The sequence below is a fragment of the Lissotriton helveticus genome, chromosome 10, assembly GCF_964261635.1.
Source record: "Lissotriton helveticus chromosome 10, aLisHel1.1, whole genome shotgun sequence".
In the NCBI taxonomy this organism is placed as follows: Eukaryota; Metazoa; Chordata; class Amphibia; order Caudata; family Salamandridae; genus Lissotriton; species Lissotriton helveticus.
Genome location: NC_136071.1, coordinates 708779723 through 708798253, shown reverse-complemented (window position 1 = coordinate 708798253; position 18531 = coordinate 708779723). Strand labels below are relative to the sequence as shown.

The 18531-nt window shown below is 44.6% G+C and overlaps 1 protein-coding gene across 4 annotated transcripts in view; it reads right to left on the bottom strand.

The window, feature by feature from the left end:
• RBM33 (RNA binding motif protein 33) overlaps positions 1-18531 on the bottom strand; it is a 667388-nt gene that overhangs the window by 562111 nt on the left and 86746 nt on the right. The window lies entirely within an intron of this gene.

Sequence of the window (18531 nt, the reverse complement as noted above, 5' to 3'; positions counted from 1 at the left end):
AACTATAACTACCTACTGGCGACCGCCAGACACACACACACACACATATATACATACACATACATTTATATATACATATACACACACACTACAGTTTGTTTCTTTAATTTGTAATATTTTAAAATTAAAGAAATGGGACTCAGCAGCCACATAAGGTCAATATCTTTCGTACTGAGAACGGTATACATTCTTAATTATGCTACAAGATACACAGACACACTGAATATATTTCTTGATCAAACAGATTTATGAGTTTTTCAGTTAAAAAAAAAAAAATCTCTGATCTTGCTGTAGTCAACTCATTTAGTCCAAAAGGACTTCTTCAGGGCTGATTTTGTGTGCTACCGCAAAAATGATGCTCAAAAAATGGTACGCTATTGGTCCTTCATCACATGGTAAAGTATGCAGCACAACTCGCCAGTGCAAATGAAAGTGTACTCCTTGTAAAGTTGTCCATATAGTCGAAGTGTTATGGAATTGTAGCTAAATCTGTCTTATAATGAGCGACATCTAGTAAGGGTAAAAAGACCGGATAATAAACAAGCCCACCATGTGTGGCTAAATCCCACAGGAGTTGAAAAGGCAAAGAAATGGCAACAATAAGTGTGTATGATGCTGATGGAAAGCAGTGAAACTGGAACATCTAGCGACAAAATAATAGAATCGAATGGACTGTGAATACGGACCCGTCCTTCTCTACGCAGAATCCTTTGTTCAACAGCTTGAACACTGTTCAGACTATCTCCCCTGGCCTCACCCCCCCTCAGCTTAATGGACTGCCTTCCCCTGTCAACACTGACCCCACCTTATCCCCCCTACTTCTCAGCAGATTTCCCCCTTAATCATACAGCACAGACACAAATCAACATAGAATGCACTCTCAGCTATGACGACTGAACTTACATGACTCAGAGGGAATTACAACGCCCTCAACACCAGGATCTACCCCAATCACACTGATACCTTTTGCTCTTGCTCCCACAACTTCTCCCAACACACCCGATGGTGGACTATACCCCTTTGCAGTCGTACTCATAGGCCACTCCTTGCTGTTAGCTACCTCTCCACTTGTGACCTAAGTGACCTATGCAACTCCTACCTACCTAAGCCTCTGATAACTGATCACCCCTCCCTTACTCCAGCATCCCAGTGATTGTGGGCATTAACACCGTACCTTCCTCCCCATCACTCCTAGACCTCCAGTGCAACTTACCACCATCCACTTTTGCAAACCTGTCAAAGACAACCCAAATCCCCTTTCTTGCATGCTTGTTAACTGCATATAGGCAGTCCGACATGCAGAAACCATCCTCAGCGAGATTGACATCACATTCCTTACAGAAACCTGGCTCAATGACCACTCAACGGCTATTCTTGACTAACTCACCCACCCACCCGGCTATCAGGCAAGACAGACCGACAGAAAAGAGGGTGGACTAGCTATAATCTACAAAAATGAACTTCAACTCAACCTTTTAAAGAACACGGACCACTTAACTTTTTGAATACCTTGGCGTTGAACTCACTGTCAAGGGCTCTTCTCCGATTAGACTACATAACATCTACCACCCTCCGGGTGAACCGCTTCTCTTCGCTGATGAACTATCCGACCTTCTCACACACTCCTCCATTTCGGACTCGAAAAATCAATTTTTGGGAGACTTCAACATCCACTGGAGTAATTTAGTGGATCCCACGGTCATGCGCCTCATAAATCTTCAAGAGATGAATGACCTTAAGTAACTATGCCACAATCCAACCCATATCAAAGGGGCCACACTCAACGCTATTATTTCCAACACAGATTTGGCCTCCCTTTCCAACATCATCCCCATCGACTGGTCTGACGATCACCTCATTCTTTTTAAGATCGCAACCAGTGCCCTACTCCCTCCTTCAATAGATAACAAACCCATGAAGTGGATAAGAAACCTTAAACAAACCCCCCCCCCCCCCCCCCGGTGCACTTGAGTCTAAACTCCAAGCACACCTCTCTCTCCTAAAATGCTAAGGAGCTCACTGAACATTTCAATAAGACCGTTAGTGACATCCTGGACCAAATTGCCCCAATTAAGCTAAAACAACAAAGAACAAGCACTTGAGTCTAAACTCCAAGCACACCTCTCTCTCCTAAAATGCTAAGGAGCTCACTGAACATTTCAATAAGACCGTTAGTGACATCCTGGACCAAATTGCCCCAATTAAGCTAAAACAACTAAGAACAAGCATTGGCATAGCTAAAAGGTCTCGCCTTTGGGACCTTATAAGTGTTTAGATATACAACAGTTGATGTTGTTGCACCAAGGATATTGTGCTGCATTACTAAATACTTATAGGTCCTAAAGGCGAGAACTATTGTCTATGCCAATGTTTGTTCAGGAAGGGAGGGAGTGAGTGATCAAGTAAAGGACAGGAAAACAAAATGAACCCTAGCAAGTGAACAGCAGTTACACGAGCAATGGTTATCAGCAGCCATTCAATAGTCAAATAAAACTGTACCGGGGTACTGGGATCATAAATGCACTGAACACTGTACTGCAGGTCAAGGGGATTTGAAATGCTGGCAGTTGTGACAGTATAGCCCCGCTAAAGCAGAGTCCAGTTAATACTACAGACAAATGTCGCTCAATTATGCACTGCCTAAGAGAAGCTACTATACATACCCCCTGCCTCTCTAAGTTCCGATTTAGATTCTTTGTAAAGTGCTTACAGCTTTACTGTAAACAAAATCACTTTTTATACATGGAATAATTGTGCCAACAGCCACTAAACAAAATTCGTAATAAATTATCATTAAAACGACATTCGTTAATATTCACAGAACTGGTGGTACACAATAAAATCCAACACTTCGGTGTATTTAAAAAAAATTGTCCCATTTAAAGATTTTTGTAGTACAGCTTCGAATTCCTGCCAAATCTGTTATGTTCAATAATATTATATCTTTATTAAGACATAACTATTGTATAGTATATTGAGGTATGCGGGAAGAGTGCTGGAAATAATAATATTAATATTAAAGCTTGCAACCGTTACAATACTTGTTTAATAGGGGGTCGAGAAGTGATCGGCATTAACTTTGTGTAAAGCTGGGCTGTTAAAGAAAATGCTAACCTGTTTTAACCTGATGGGCCTTCAATAAAAACTGAACATTGTTTCCTGGCAATATTTTATATGCGGAAACTCTTTACAGAAAACCAGCAATGTCCTTGTTTCCCATCACTGAACTGCACTGTCGAGTGAGCTGACTGTGCATGACCAATAAAAGGATGTACCCTTTTAATGCTTATCCATCCATGACATCCGTTATGCTATGTTAAAAGAATTTGTAGAGAGCACGTTCATCATACGGTTTCATGGCGCATCTATAGCAGACCCGGACTTCCCCCACCTCCCACGTTCTCTAGCCTCCTGCGCCTAGAATTTCCAAATTGATGGCGTTAAGGTGCTTTAAGAACTATTAGCCCGCTTCTGCCGTGGAGCAGAGGGTCAATAGCAAGATGTAAATGCAGACCCAACTGATTTAAAAAAAATAGCATTCTAATCTCTATATGTCCATAGTCTCCATGTAAGGAAGAGAGAGGAAAAAAGACTGGAAGGAATAAAGAAAGAAAAAATAAGGAAAAAATTCTGGATGTTTGAGTGTAAGATAGAAAGCAATGTATGAAGAAAGAAAGGAAAGAGTGGAGAAAAGAGACTGGAAGAAACGAAAGGTGGAAGCTAGAAAGGAAAGAAGGACGGAGTGCGCGGCGGCAAGATGGCCGCGTCCTGAGGGAGCTCTGTGTAACCGGCGCTGTACTTCCCTCGAAGGACTTGCTCAACGGCCCGCAACCTGCCTCCGCCTAGACGCTCAGACGTCGGAAGCTGCCAGGAACGTTATGTTGCGCTTCCCGACCACTGGCGCCTAATGTAAGGTGCGTTTTTCGGCAATTTCTTTCTCCTCACGGTATCAAATGCGTCGCGGCCTCTATTTTAATGACCGCGACCGCGCGAACACCTTTTCTCCTCAGAAATGAAGCTTTCTTTTCTATAAGCTTCATGTGCTGGCAATTATCGATGTGGCTCTGTTTTTACTGATTTAAATACTTTTTTATGTCGCAGCTGTGCTTTCTGCAGGTTTTACACATGCCTTTTTTTTTATTGAAGGCTCCTCCAATATTTCTCTCAGTATGCACGGAGTGTTTTGTGACTTCTTCTCTGGATTGTTACGCATATGACATTTTCCACATAAACAGAGCCTGTAGCCCATTCATTTTGCAACTTATTGTGCTGTTTAATCCTCCCTGCTGCAGTTTTACCTCATATTCGTGACAACTATTCTTCTCATGGCAGACGGAGACTTCTTTCTTCCACCGCTTTGCTAACTTCATCAGCCCACAATTACAACATTTGGGGTTTTCCCCTCCGTTTTCTGTTATATAATTTTGTGTTGTAAAATGATATGTTCTTTATTGATTTATTCACTGAATTGTAATTTTAACCGGAAAACTTTACCAAAAAAAAAAACGAAGAAAAAAAGATAAATAAATCTAAAAGAGTATTTTGCTATATAAATCATGTTTGGTCTTGTTTAATCATGTTCATATGTCACTACGAATGTTAATTTAGTTGAATCCCCTAGGTTTTGGCACTAGGTTCACCATTTTCCACTACTGTTCTTTTCAAAATAATTGTTGTCAGTCCCTACTGGTAGTGAATACATCGTTAGTAAGTGTGCTCTATAGACATCAACCAGTCATTTACTGCTTTTATCTTTTTTCGCATTGTTTTTGCGCCCATTTTTGTTGCTCCTGCTTGAATGTCTTTTATTCTTGGCTCTTGCTAGTGCTAATTTGAATTAGCACCTCATCCTAACCTGTTTGCTTTTCCACAATGGATCGTCTGAAGAAAGATCCTTCTTCTCCAACTAAATCCCCTCTACCTATCACGCTAGAGGATATAATGGATGAACTATGTCTCATCCATCCGTTTATTTCGGATACTACTACCACTCTTCAAACAATCGAAGATAAGTGTTCTGGCCTGGACGCAAAATTATCAGATGTTGAACAAAAAGTGAGTGATGCTTAGGACATCATTGCAAAAGTTGACTCTTTCACCAAGGAAGTTAATCTCTCGAAAAAATCCACAGAGGATTTGGAAAATCTAAATCGTCGCAATTAACTATGAATTTACGGTATTCCGGAGGGGTCTGAAGGGTCAGACATGATTCTTTTCCTGAAATCTCAAGTTCTACAAATAGTTGGACTCCCAAAAACTGTTGACTTCAATATCCAGAGGGCTCACAGATTGGGTCCTCACTCTGCATCTTCAAATACCAAACCAAGAGGTATCATCGCCTACTTTTTGCTGTATTCTGACTTAATGTTGATTCTGAATGCAGCCAAGCAACGCAAACAAATGTTCTGGTCAGGACACAAGATCTTTTTTAGCCAAGATGTTTCCAAACAAACTGCTACTAGACGCAAAGAGTTCTTGAATTTGAGACCAGCTTTAAAGTCAATGAACACTCGTTATGGCCTCATACATCCCTGCTTCTTTAAAGTTACCTACAAGGGGAGAACTTTTTCATTCGACGATCCTGCAGACCTCCGGAAGTTCATCCACACCCATCGAGAGGAGCAGATGGAATTGACTAAACATTAACAGTTTTCTTTTTGATTGTCTAGGTTCCTTCTGTTTTTTTCCCTCTGGTTAACGAGTATATTTTGTACAATGGTTTATTGTTCTCTTGTTCTTGGTTTGTTTCAGATCAATCCGTTATAATGATTATGGTCTACTGTGTGTCCTTCATGTATGTGCTAGCCCATTGCACCCTGTGGATGTCTACCCATGTTTCCTGGTAAGCTTCCCTTTCATTTTGTTCTTTACGTTGATATTAACATTTGTATTGTCTTTTTAAATCGTTTATTCGAAATTGTCCATTCTTGTTTCTGTCCTTCATATTACCTCATAGTATATTGTCGTTTGCGCCTCACTCCTTTCCCAGTAATGTGGCTGTCTTGCTCTCTTTTTCCCGCCTCCCCTCCTTTATTGTTGTTCCTCATTTACCTGATTATTATGACTAAAGACTCTTGGCTTTTCATCATCCCCTCTTACTTCATCCCTCTGGGAGATCTTGCTCCCACCTCACGTTTATTTTCCTTTCTCTCCCTCCTTTTCTGTCATAATACATCCACTTCCCTTTACTCTTCCTTCCTTGGCAACGGTTTCTTCATTTACCATTTTCTTTTCTTTTCTCTATTCCTGGTACATCGCTTTTTTGCTTCCTTTCACTTTCCTGTTGTAACTTGGTTCTTTCCTTTGTGGTGGTCACAATTCTTTTTCTCTCTCACATGGATATGGTGTTTATTTTCTTCTCTTTAACAGTTTCTTCTAAATTATCCTCCTTTTTCCTTTTTTCTCTTAACTGATTTACGCCTTTTTCTCCTACTCTTTCTTCATTTCTTCATATGAATAGTCTTCGCATTATTTCATGGAATGTTAAGGGTCTTCGAAACCCTATCAAAAAGCAACAAATTTTATCTCATTTGGCCCGTTTGAAATGTAAAGTAGCTTTGTTGCAGGAAACGCACCTTTCTTTGCAAGATTTATCTTCGCTACGTAAACAATGGGTAGGAGAAGCCTTTAGCTCCCCAGCTGTCAATAAAAAAAATGGTGTTATTTTATTTCATAAATGTTTATCTGTTCAAGTTCAAAATGAAATTTCTGATTCCAATGGTAGATGGTTCTTTCTAGATAGCATTGTTAATAATGTTCATCTTTCTTTTTGTAATGTTTATGGCCCCAATGGTGTTGATTTATCCTTCTGGAATGAATTTTCCTCCCTTCTTTCCTCTCAAACTGCTGAAGATCTAATTGTAGGTGGAGATTGTAATCAGCTCATGGATCCCTGTGTGAATCGTAAATCCCAAGCACGATATGTCCCCAATAAAATGCAAAAATCATTTCATAAATCCATTTCCTCTAGAGGCCTGGTTGATTCATGGAGAATGATTCATGGAGAATCTCTCATCCTGACTCCTTTGAATTCTCCTTTTTTTCCCCAGTACACTCATCACATTCCCGTATTGATTACATTTTTCTCTCACAACATGCATTCAAATTCATGACTCATTCTGAAATAGGTTCCATTCTCATCTCAGATCATGCCCCTGTCATCTTAGATATGGATTATCCATCTCCCTCTCCTGTCTCACGTCGCTGGCGTTTCAATAACGCACTACTTCTTGATCCCCTATTCATTACCCATTTCACACTTTTTATGGATGAATTTTTTGGTAATAATTTAAACACTACTTCATATTTTCACTTTTTCTGGGATGCCTTCAAGGCCGCTGCCCGAGGCGGTGTCATGGATTTTGTTTCCCGTAAAAAGAAAGAAGCACTTAACCATGCGGCCCGTATTCTTAAACAGATTAAGGATCTCGAACACCTCTATTTTACATCCAACTCACCTGATTCTTTATCCTCCCTCATTAAAGCTAAAATGCGTCTTGGGACTCTGCCTCAAATCACCTTCTTAAATGTAACGCCAAAATATATGGTGGACGCAATAAAGCAGGCAAATCGCTTACTAATTACCTTAAAATTAAAAAACAGAAATCCAAGATTGTGGTCATTAAAGTCCCTCAGGGAGCATCTCATTCTTCGGATGCCAAGATTCTTGATTGTTTTGTCAATTATTATTCTTCCCTTTATAGGCCTGAATTTAGCCCTTCCTCTGAGCAAATTACCGCTTTTTTTCATTCCATCCCCAAATCCTCTAATGCACCCGTGGACCTTTCCTCCCTCGATGTTCCAATTACAGAGAAGGAAATCGTTGATGCACTTTCTCTTCTACCCAAAGACAAAACCCCTGGTCCGGATGCTTTTACTGTGCGCTTTTTCCTCCAATTTAAATCTGTTTTAATCCCTCACTTACTTAAATCAATAATTTCCTTGCCGTTGGTGAATCCAAAGGTTCCTTTACACAGGCAATGCTTTGCCTCATCCCTAAAAAAGATAAAGACCCCTCCCTCTGTAAAAAATTATAGGCCCATTTCTCTTATAAATACAGATTGTAAAATATATGCAAAAATTCTAGCTATCCGTATTAATAAAGTTATTCCTGATTTAATAAATATATATCAATCTGGCTTTGTTAAAGGTAGGTCTATAACTGATAACTCAAGAACCCTTCTTAACATTATACACTTAGCTGCAAAGATGGATTCCCCCATTGCTGCAATCACACTAGATGCTGAAAAGGCTTTTGATCAAGTTAATTGGGATTGTATGTTTGGTGCGCTTCGATGGCATGGTTTTAGTCCCCCTATTCTTAATTATATTAAGTTATTATATTCAGAACCAAAAACTTCTATTTGGGTTAATGGTGTACAATCAGATTACTTCCCCCTTCATAGAGGAACCAGGCAAGGGTGTCCTCTTTCCCCACTCCTCTATCCTTGCCTTAGAACCTTTTTTGGAAAAAATTAGAAACTATTCCTCTTACTCCGGATTTTAATATAGGGATGTAGAAATAAAATTTACTGGTTATGAGGATGATATTTTGCTTTATATCTCTAACCCTGCTGTTTCTTTACCTGCTCTTTTCTCCTTACTCGATGATTACTCCATGGTTTCCGGCTATAAACTCAATATTGATAAATCTGAAGTCCTCCCCCTTAACAAGCTTTGCCTCTCTCATATGTTTGAAGGCTCAGGATACAAATGGAACCCCTGTCATATCAAATGTTTAGGTGTCCTATACGCTAACACCACCAGAGAGACCATCAAAATAAATCATTCTGATATACTTCACAAACTTTCTTTACTCCTAGAACGTTGGTCCCCACTGTTCCTCTCTTGGTGGGGTCGCTTAGCGACTATTAAAATGATGTTACTCCCTATTGTAAATTTTTACCTTTTTATGCTTCCTATTTCCCTTCCTCATTATTTTTTTTAATCCATCAATCATCTCCTAACGAAATTTTTATGGAATAATCGTAAAACCAGAATCTCCCTTTTTCGTCTCCAACAACCCAAGAATCTGGGCGGTGTTAATTTTCCTAATATCTCCCGTTTACACTCTGCATTTACACTCAAACAGATTTGGCCATTTCTTAACAATTCATCCCCGTTCCCTCTAACAGCTTGGAGCTCTTTAGAACTTTCTCCACTTGCTCTCTTCTCATTTACTACAGCTACCCGTTTAACTAAACCCCCTACAAGATTTATTACCCCTGTTTAAGCATTCAAAGGCACTAGCGCTTTCACTTTTCCGTTCTTTTCTCTCTCCTTCCACTCTTCATTCGACGTCCCCCGATTTGGTACAATAAATTTCTTAAGATCAACAATAGAGTACTCTTCTGGAAGGAATGGATTGATAACGGCATTTTTACTTATGACCACCTGCTCAAAGATAACTCCTTACGATCTTTCCAAGACCTGCAAAACTCTTTTAACCTCTCTACCAAACACTCACACCACTTCCTTTTACTTACAGATACCCTCCCCACCACCATTTGTGTAGACATTCCCCTCTCTGATGCTGCACTTCCTCTTTTCCCCCCACCAGACTTTACAATTCCCCTTAGAGCCTGGGCCATTTATAAGCTTCTCTCTCACTCCCCTACTGAACGGTCTAAATCTAAATTAGAACTTTTATGGGAAGCGGACTTGGCCCAAGAATTTTCCCTATCAATTTGGGATACCCTCTGGTCTAAAATTCATACGGTCTCTCGCTCTGCTAGCACCACACAGACTCTCTATTTTTTTTATAATAGGCTTTTTTTTACACCATTAGACCTTTACAAATTCAAATTACTAGACTCCAAAAAATGTTGGTCCTGTCCCTGCGATCAAAGTGATTTTCTTCACATGCTTTTTCATTGCCATTGGTTAAAGCACTTTGGTCCCGTATTTGGTCTACACTTAATACTATTTTATCTACTGATATCCCCTTTGATATTGTACATATTTTTCTGGGTGGCTCCTCTCCCATTTGGAATGTTCAATGTAATGTCCGCAAATTTATTGATCTTTTCATAGCTATCTCTTTTCAGATAATTACTACTAATTGGAAAGACACTTCAAAAATTGCATATAATGCTTGGTGGAATTTGCTTTGTCATCATCATAGACTTGATCGTGCATATGCCACAACTGTACCGTTATTAATCAAAAGAGATTTGTTATTGTTACCTTTTACTGATTATCTCTCTAGAGGTACCCCCTGATTTGTTCCTTGTTTCTTTATTCTCTCTTTTCTTCTTGTTATTAGACATATACAAGTATAAACTTTGAATTTACAGTTGCCTTTCCCCTTCCTCCTTTCCCCCTAATGAAAAATTTCCCACAAAAGCTTAGTTTATTGGTATTGTTATATGCCCCTTTTTAGGTCGAGGGACCGTCCCTCTCACTGCGAAGCAGTGACTGCGAAGCAGTGAGGGCGGAGTCCCGAAGAATGAATGTTTTGGAGTTAGGGGGCTAGGAACCCGCCTCTCTCCTCCATTCTCCTCCATTGGCTGGCTTCCTAAACGGAGGCCAGCCATTGGAGGAGAAGGGAGTCACTCCAATAAAGCCCCGTCTCTTTCGGATTCGGGGGCGTGTTTTTGGCGTTCTTTCGCCCTGTGACGTCATCCGTCACTCAGAACGCCAAAACACGCCCCCAAATCTGAAAATGGCTGCGCTTTTCTTTATGCCATTTCACGACGAACGCCACCCCAAGAAGTCGCGGAGTCCTCGCCCCTGCTGCTGCATTACTGCAACAGAGCTTGCAATGGCCGGGGAGTTAGGCGGAGGCAGCCAGGCCCAGACAGAAGACACGCACAGGATCACAGGTAAGGAGCGGGAGCCAGAGCGCACAAGCAGCAGCCCCACCACACCCCGTCCTGCAGCGCGCACAGCCTGCACTCCCCATGGCCACCAGCGCCGTGCTGAGCATGTCCTCCCGGCTGGGTCTCTACCCGGGAATGCACCAGGAGGAGCCTCCCGTTTTCGCCCAGCTCAAACCAGTGCAGCCGGGGGCCCGCATGGGCTGCCCAGGTCTCTATGGAGAGGACTCTCTAAAGACCCCCTCCGGAGGCGACTGGCTGCTGCCGGAGGTGCAGGTATGTGGCATGCAGCTTTAGCGTGGAGGCTGCTTGAATTCCCGCCAGGGGCCCCGTCCATATTTACACTGTCCCTCGGCCGGCTGCAGGGAACGTCACATCCAGTCCTCACCGCAGCCGCTTCCGCAAACTCCTGCAGGAGGTCGGGCCACAACACAATCTCCGCTTCAAGCAGAGACCATGGAGCGCTGGGTTTCCCTCCTCGGGTGGACTCCCCCTCCCTCCTGTGCCCTCCTCCCCCCTCCTTTTCGCTGCCCAACTCTCACTTTTCACTGGCCGCGTGTCCCTGTTCTTCCCCTGCAGACTCCTCCCAGCTCCCGGGTGTGTCCCGCCTCTGCCGTGTTTTTTTTATTGTTCTTCCCTGTACCTTTCGTCTGCCTGTCTATTCCCTCCTCCCCTTGCCGGTCACCTCCCTCTCTGCCTGCCCTGTCAGATCCCCTGCCCGTGTTACTCGTTACCCACCTACAATCTCCAGTGCCCTCTCTCCTAACCCCTACTACGTATATTCCACCCAGACAGGCAAAGGCTTCCTCCGCGACGAGCCATGCCTGCAGGAGTCTGGAAAGTTTCAGCCCCTTGGAAGGATGCCCGCTCTGACCTCAACAATGTCCCAGGCGTGGGTGTCATGTTTTGGAGAGCATCACATCTGCGTTGGAGACAACTTTCGCGCCGCACATGACTGAAATTATTGTGTTCTGCTCACGAGCGTCAGATCCAGTGTACTTTTAAAATAACGATTTTTATAGAGGCGATGCTGCAGTTTATTCCTGACAGAATGGTTTGGTGGGTTAATGCGCCTGCTGCATCTTCAGGACATCGGCATACAGTATGCCCAGGGCTTTAAGTGGGCCGGGTCCTGCTGGTCCTCAGCACCGGCAGTTCTTAAAAGCAGGTGCTGAGACGGGCTCCTATCGGGCCCTTCCTTTTTGCCCTTACCCTCAGGATGAAAAAGAAATTCTTAACTGAAGCAGTGCCACTCCTCATCCTCTGGCTGGGCTCTGATTGGATGGGCTGGGAGCTGAGAGGAGGAACTGCCTGACAGCATACAGGAGCAGTTGTGAAAGAAGCCACTAGCACCTCCGTGGAAGGCAGGGGCAGCCGAAGCAGCCTCCCGAGGCTGGGAGATAACAGACTAGCGTGCCTGCGGCTTTCCGAGGGACATTCCGTTCTGCCACAGTTCTTTCAGAGTGCTGCTACCTCTGGGGTGTACGGATCCCTGCGAGGTCCCCTCCTAAATAGGAACGGCCCCTCCAGTTCACTACTATGTGGCAAGGCTGTGAGCAGGGCGTGATGGGTTGAGGGAAAGAAACCTTGGTCCAAGGACCCAGCCGAGCCTTCGGAAAAAAGTTGAATATTTAGTTGCTGCTCTGCCTGTCACTGCATGTTCTCTTAAAGATGACCGCAGCATGACACCAGGAGTGTGAACTTGGGGGGGGGGGGGGGGGGTGGACAACGCTGCCTCCAAGACGTGGGAATGTGGACTCTGCTCACTGGTCCTTATACTAGTGCCAAGAAGCACACACTGCTTGGGTTGACCGGCGCCACGCCACAGTGCGCACTAATGAGGTAAGGAACATCTTTAGGTGTGTGTGTGTGTGTGTGTGTGGGGCTCTGTGTGTGTGGGTATGGGGGGGCTCTGTGTGTGTGGGGGGGCTCGGTGTGTGGGGGGCTCGGTGTGTGTGTGGGGGGGCTCTGTGTGTGTGGGGTGCTCTGTGTGTGTGTGGGGTGCTCTGTGTGTGTGTGTGTGTGTGTGTGTGTGGGGGCTGTATGTGTGGCGCGTGTGTGTGTGTGTGTGTGTGGCGCGTGTGTGTGTGTGTGTGTGTGTGTCTGCGGCTCTGTGTCCGCGGCTCTGTGTCCGCGAATACTCTCTACTACTCTCTAATGCTCACCTATTGCCATTGTAAATGACAATACCATTTATTTATGTTTTTTAAAAAAAGGAATAAAAAAATGTCATGAGCAATGCCAATAGCTCTACCTTTAATAATGCCGAGACCATTGCATTGTAAATGCTTGTTGGGGTTTGTTGCCTATTTTGTTAATATTTCTAAAATATTTCTTGCTTCTTTTTCTTGCAACTTTTTTACTTTTGTAATGATGTTTTACGTAGTTCTATCTTAATTCAATAAAGCTTTTTAAACTTAGAAAGGAAAGAAGATGGAAAGGAAGGGAAAAAGTAAAGGCACAGTTTAGATCTTTATTACTTGAAGGTACACACAGAACGAATACCCTTAGATAGCCAGTATCCGAAAAAATAATACAAATGGGCGCTTGTTTTTTCGTTTCCAGCCATGGGTTGCAAATTGCATCTATTTTGAACGTTTACCGCTATATGTATCAACAAACCATTTTGCATTTCCTAAATAGCGAATTTTAAGGAATCGCTATTTAGGAAATGCAAAACGGTATGTATGTACAAAATCGCTTTCCAATAGCGATTCCTTAGCATTCCTAATTTGAGATTAGCAAATTGTCATTCGCAAATTACCCCTTCATTTCCATGGGCCAGGAGGCCCATAGGAATGAAAGTGCAATTTGCAATTAGCAATTTGCTGATCGCAAATTAGGGATTTTTTCAAGGGTGCAGGGGTGTCTCAAGAACACCCTGCTGCACCCCTGAAAAAGACATTTGGGGGCATATGGCGCACATACATGCCCTAAGGGCATGTATGGGCGTCATATGGCACCTTTGGTTTTTTTCAAAAAAGCTTTTTGATAAGAATTCGCAAATTACCACCAACTAGAAGTTGGTGGTAATTTGCTAATCCTTAATGGCATTTTTTCCATAATATTTGTTTGATACATTGCATTTAAGGAATCGCAAAATTTGCAATTCCTTAAGTGCAATCACAAAATAAGGATTAGCAAATTTTGCTAATCCTTATTTTGCATCAAACTTGTTTGATACATTCCATTTGTCTATTTAGCATTCGCAAAGGCCGAAATTCGCAGAATTTCGGCCTTTGCGAATGCTAAATAGCTTGATACATATAGCGGTTTATCCTCAGCCAAACCGGAACTCAGTATGCCTTTTAGCGTGTCTGCCAGGACTCTTCCCTGCACCAACCCTGGCCTCAGCCGAAGCGCGATAGGAGCAGGAACATGACAACTTGGTGGTCGAGAAGCCACCACCCTCGAGACGTTTATAATAAGAATGTTCTTGCAAGAATTTTCTGGCGCTGCACGTCCAAATAATTTTTCACCTAAGCAGGGATGAGGCAATTGTTACTTTTCAAACTCTCCTTCACAGGGATACCTTAAATATATATTTCTTTTTTATTAAGCTCGATACCACTTTGTAGCACTAATGAGTGAACAAGATTGACGGTGTACATCTAAAAGTGAAACGAACCCGAACCGGGGCTGTGCCCGACTCATGTGCACACAGCCCCAGGGAGGCAGGCTCTGCGAAACAAGTAACATGGGAGGAGGGGTTTACGGGCACATTCTATCAAGCAGAATTGCAGTGTCTCGGGCTCGAAGGAGGACATCAAAGCGAGTAAATATGTCTGTTTTATCATGTTTATTGTAAGAGTGTGAGTAGCTGCACACTCCAGAATCCAGCTCAGAGGAGCTAGGGAAGCCTAAGGTGATTCAGGGCTTTAAACTCTGAGCATATACATATGTGTTCGCTAGCCAGCGGGCCGGGGGTGGCCTGTCTTCTAAGAGCAGCTTGTAAAGGCGAACCTATTTAACACAAATACCCACGTGCTCACTGATGGCAGATCTATGCTAAGCCACTTGCAGGTAGTGTTTGGAAAGAAAATAAGCAGTATTCATCTGAGCTGAGAATCGCTAGTGCGCTGATATCACTAGTGTTACAACCCAGTGGAGAAGTTCCACTGCTCGTATTTAACCAGTTTTTAACGCAGCCGAGCAGTGCTAGTGCACATATCTTACCAGAATTACAATCAAGACGAGAAGTGCCACTACTCCTATATGACAACCCAGTCTCGAAGTGGCAGCACTTGTATATTATCAATATTACAACAATCCAGACGAGAAGCGTAACTGCTTCTGTATTATCAACACTGCCAACCAGTGTTTCACAGCCCAGAAGTGCCAGAACTTGTACATATCTATATTACAACCCAGGAGAAAAGTGCAAGTGCTCGCATAGATTCAGAATTGACAAACAGCGGAGAAACGTGCTGCCAATAGGTTATCAATATTGTAGACCGGCAGGGGCATGGCTTACCGCCGACGGGAATGGCCACTCGGTAGCTCAGCTCCGGAGGGCCACTCCTGCATTATCCGGCTATTCCTGTGTTCCGCCGGCCTGGCCTGCACCCTTATGCCTTCCCTGATGTCCGGAGGCACCCGGCGACACGGAGGCCAAAATTTGGGCTGATTGGCGGCCGCGCCCATTGACCGCGTACTTGCCTGCGGCCCTGCGGGTAGAGGTGCACTTCGGCCGGCGGGCTGTGCGGCGTGAGGCCGTGCCCAATCAGGCTGATGCATAGTCCTGAAGCTAATTGAGGAGGCCCTGCACTGATTCCCGGCCATAGCTCTTCCCCGCTGGGTCACCGTGGCCGAGCGTGCTTTGCTGGTAAGACCCTGGCGGACTAGAGGGTTTCACAAAGGGGTCCTGTGAATCCACGGACTGCTCCCGCTCAAGGTGGTGCGCTGCGCACCAGTGGGGGTGCTATTATCATTACCCTTAGCCCCCCGCCTCGCTCTTGGTCAGCTCAAAGGGAGGTGTAGTAACTAATAGTTTCTTACCTGTCGGTGTAGTTTTGCAGCTTGAAGATCTTTCTGGATTCACTATGCTGTGCATATTCCGCAATCTGGTGGTTGGGTCCGGAATCGTAGTCTTTTTCTCTTTTTTTTTTTTTGTTTTTCGTAGCCCAGGTGGGCGTCGACGTCCCACCATTTGGTGTACCTTCGGTGACGTCGGCATGCTTCCGGCGGAAGCTACCACCCTTGGGCGCCATCTTCGGATTCTTTTTTCTGTCTCTTTTTTCTTTTCTGTGTTTGTAGTGAATCCATGGCTATGTTTGTTAATCCTTTTTTCAACGGAATTCTTTTCACGTATCTTGTAAGCTTGAACTTGCTTTCTTTTCTATGTGTTTCCACCTTCTTCTCCAGCCTCATCTTTCTGGCGGAGGCGGAGGCGGGTGGGTTCGCTAGTGAATCCAGAAAGATCTTCAAGCTGCAAAACTACACCGACAGGTAAGAAACTATTCGTTTTGCAGCGTGAATCTTTCTGGATTCACTATGCTGTGCATAGATTTTGTAGCGGTTTTCGTTACTTTTGTGGTGGATGGGTGGAAGATGAGCGTTGGTTGTTGAATATATGTTGAAGCACCTTTTGTCCTACTTGTGCTTCTTTGTTCATTTGTACATCCACGCAATAGTGCTTAGTGAACGTGTGCACTGAAGCCCATGTTGCGGCAAAGGCATATGTCCTGAATTGGTGTGTTGTCCAGAAAGGCAATTGTTGCTCCTTTCTTCCTGGTGGAGTGGGCCTGCGCCCCTCCTGTTAGCTCCTGGCCCGCTTGTTTGCGGCAGAATTGTATTGTCTGTGCGATCCATTGGGCTATGGTGTTTTTAGTCACTGGTTTGCCCATGTAACTGTTTGCGAAGGATACAAAGAACTGTTTTCTTTCCTGTGTCCCTTCGTCCTTTCAATGTAGTGCATCACAGCCCTTCTTGCGTCTAGAGTGTGGAGCGACCTCTCGGCGCTTGTAGTGGGGTTTTGGAAGAAGCTAGGGATCTGAATACTCTGATTCATGTGGAACCTTGACAACACATTTGGCATGAAGTGAAGGTCTGTTCTCATCACGACCCTGTCACTGTGTATCTGGATGTAAGGTTCCTGCAGTGTGAGTGCCTGCAGTTCGCTCACCCTTCGTAGCGAGGTGATTGCTACTAGAAAGGCCGTTTTCATTGTTAGCATTTGCAGTGATGCTTTGTGGATGGGTTCGAAAGGTGCTTCCATGAGCTCCGTCAGTACCACATTTAGGTTCCAGGCTGGTGGCGGCATTCTCTTTGGTGGCGCTATTCTTTTTGCCCCTTCCAGGAATCTTTTTACGACTTGGGATGTAAAGATGCTTCTCCCTGTTTCTCCTCTTGTGTATGCCACAATCGCTGCCAGGTGCACCCTCAGCGAGGATGAGCTTAGCTTAGCTTTAATTAGGTGCGTGAGGTACCTTAGCACTGTAGATTCCCTGGTCAGTTTTCTATGGAGTTTTGTCTTGCAACACCATTGAGTGAATCTTTTCCATTTTTCCCCATAGCACTTGCGTGTGCTGGGCCTTCTTGCCTCACGCAGTACCCGCAGGGTGCTCTCTGGTAGTTTTAGATGTGCGAGCAATGTCTCCAGCAGGAAATCTGCTTTTGGCTTCTCCTCTTCCAGCTTAACTCCATAGGCTGCTGCCGCCTTCCTTACCACCTCATTGTATGCCCCAATGTCATCCGGTGGCGAAGGCCTCGAGGGGTATGTCTCCACAGCCTCCTCCGGGTTTTCGGCATCGATGTCCTGCCATTCCTGGTCTTGGGCCGTCGAGGAACCTGAGCCGTAGCTTGACTGCTGCTCCCCGTAATCCCCTTCTGTGTAGTAGAGGTCTTCTTCCTCTTCGTGCTCCGAGGGGTCCGGAGTTTTCGGCGTCTCTTCGACGTCAAACTCTTCGTGCTCCTGTGTGTACCTCAGCGACGGTCGGTGTCGGCTTCGAGGGGATCCTGTAACTTCTCATCTTTTCGTCGAAGTCCTTCTTTCTCTGAAGGATATTCTCCATTTCGGCCTCAAGCCTTCTCTTCTTTCTCTGCATCTCTGCGGCCTGCTCGTCGTCGAGCGTTTCGGCTGCTCATTTCGGCGGAGTCATCGACGTCGAAACTTTCTTCGGCTCCTTTTCCTTCGAAGTCGAAGACCCTTTTTCGGGGGCTTGCTTCGATGACCTATGCTTTTCGCTGGTCTTCGGCCTCAGGGAGTCCTTCTCGAAGGATCCGCTGGGCTCTTTTTCGGAGAATGCAACTTCGGTCGTCGAAGTTTTCGGCGCCGGTGCTCCTTTCGAGGCTCTGGGCTCTGACTTTCGAGAGTCTGCCTCTGGCTTTCGAGACCCTGTGGGGGTTTTCGGGGTTGTAGACTCTCCTACCTTGTCTGGCGTTTTCTTTTCGGTCTCTGCGACCGTGAAGTCATCTGGACCTTCGGCGATGTTGTCCTCGTCGTCGGTGGAGAGGCCCAGTTCGTAAAGCGTCGGGCCTGGCCCTTACCCTGCATCATGTGGTGAGCTGTCCTCTGTCTCTCTCGAACTCGGAGTGTCTTCGGCTTGAAGACGGAGCAGGCGTTGCAGTCTCTGCTCTCGTGGTCGATTGGCAGGCAGAGTTTGCAGACCGGGTGCTGGTCCTTCTGCGCGAACTTGTGGTGGCAGTTTTTGCAGAATTTAAAGGGTGTCTTGTACATCCCTGCGCTCAGGGGCCCCCTGTGTGCGCATTCCTC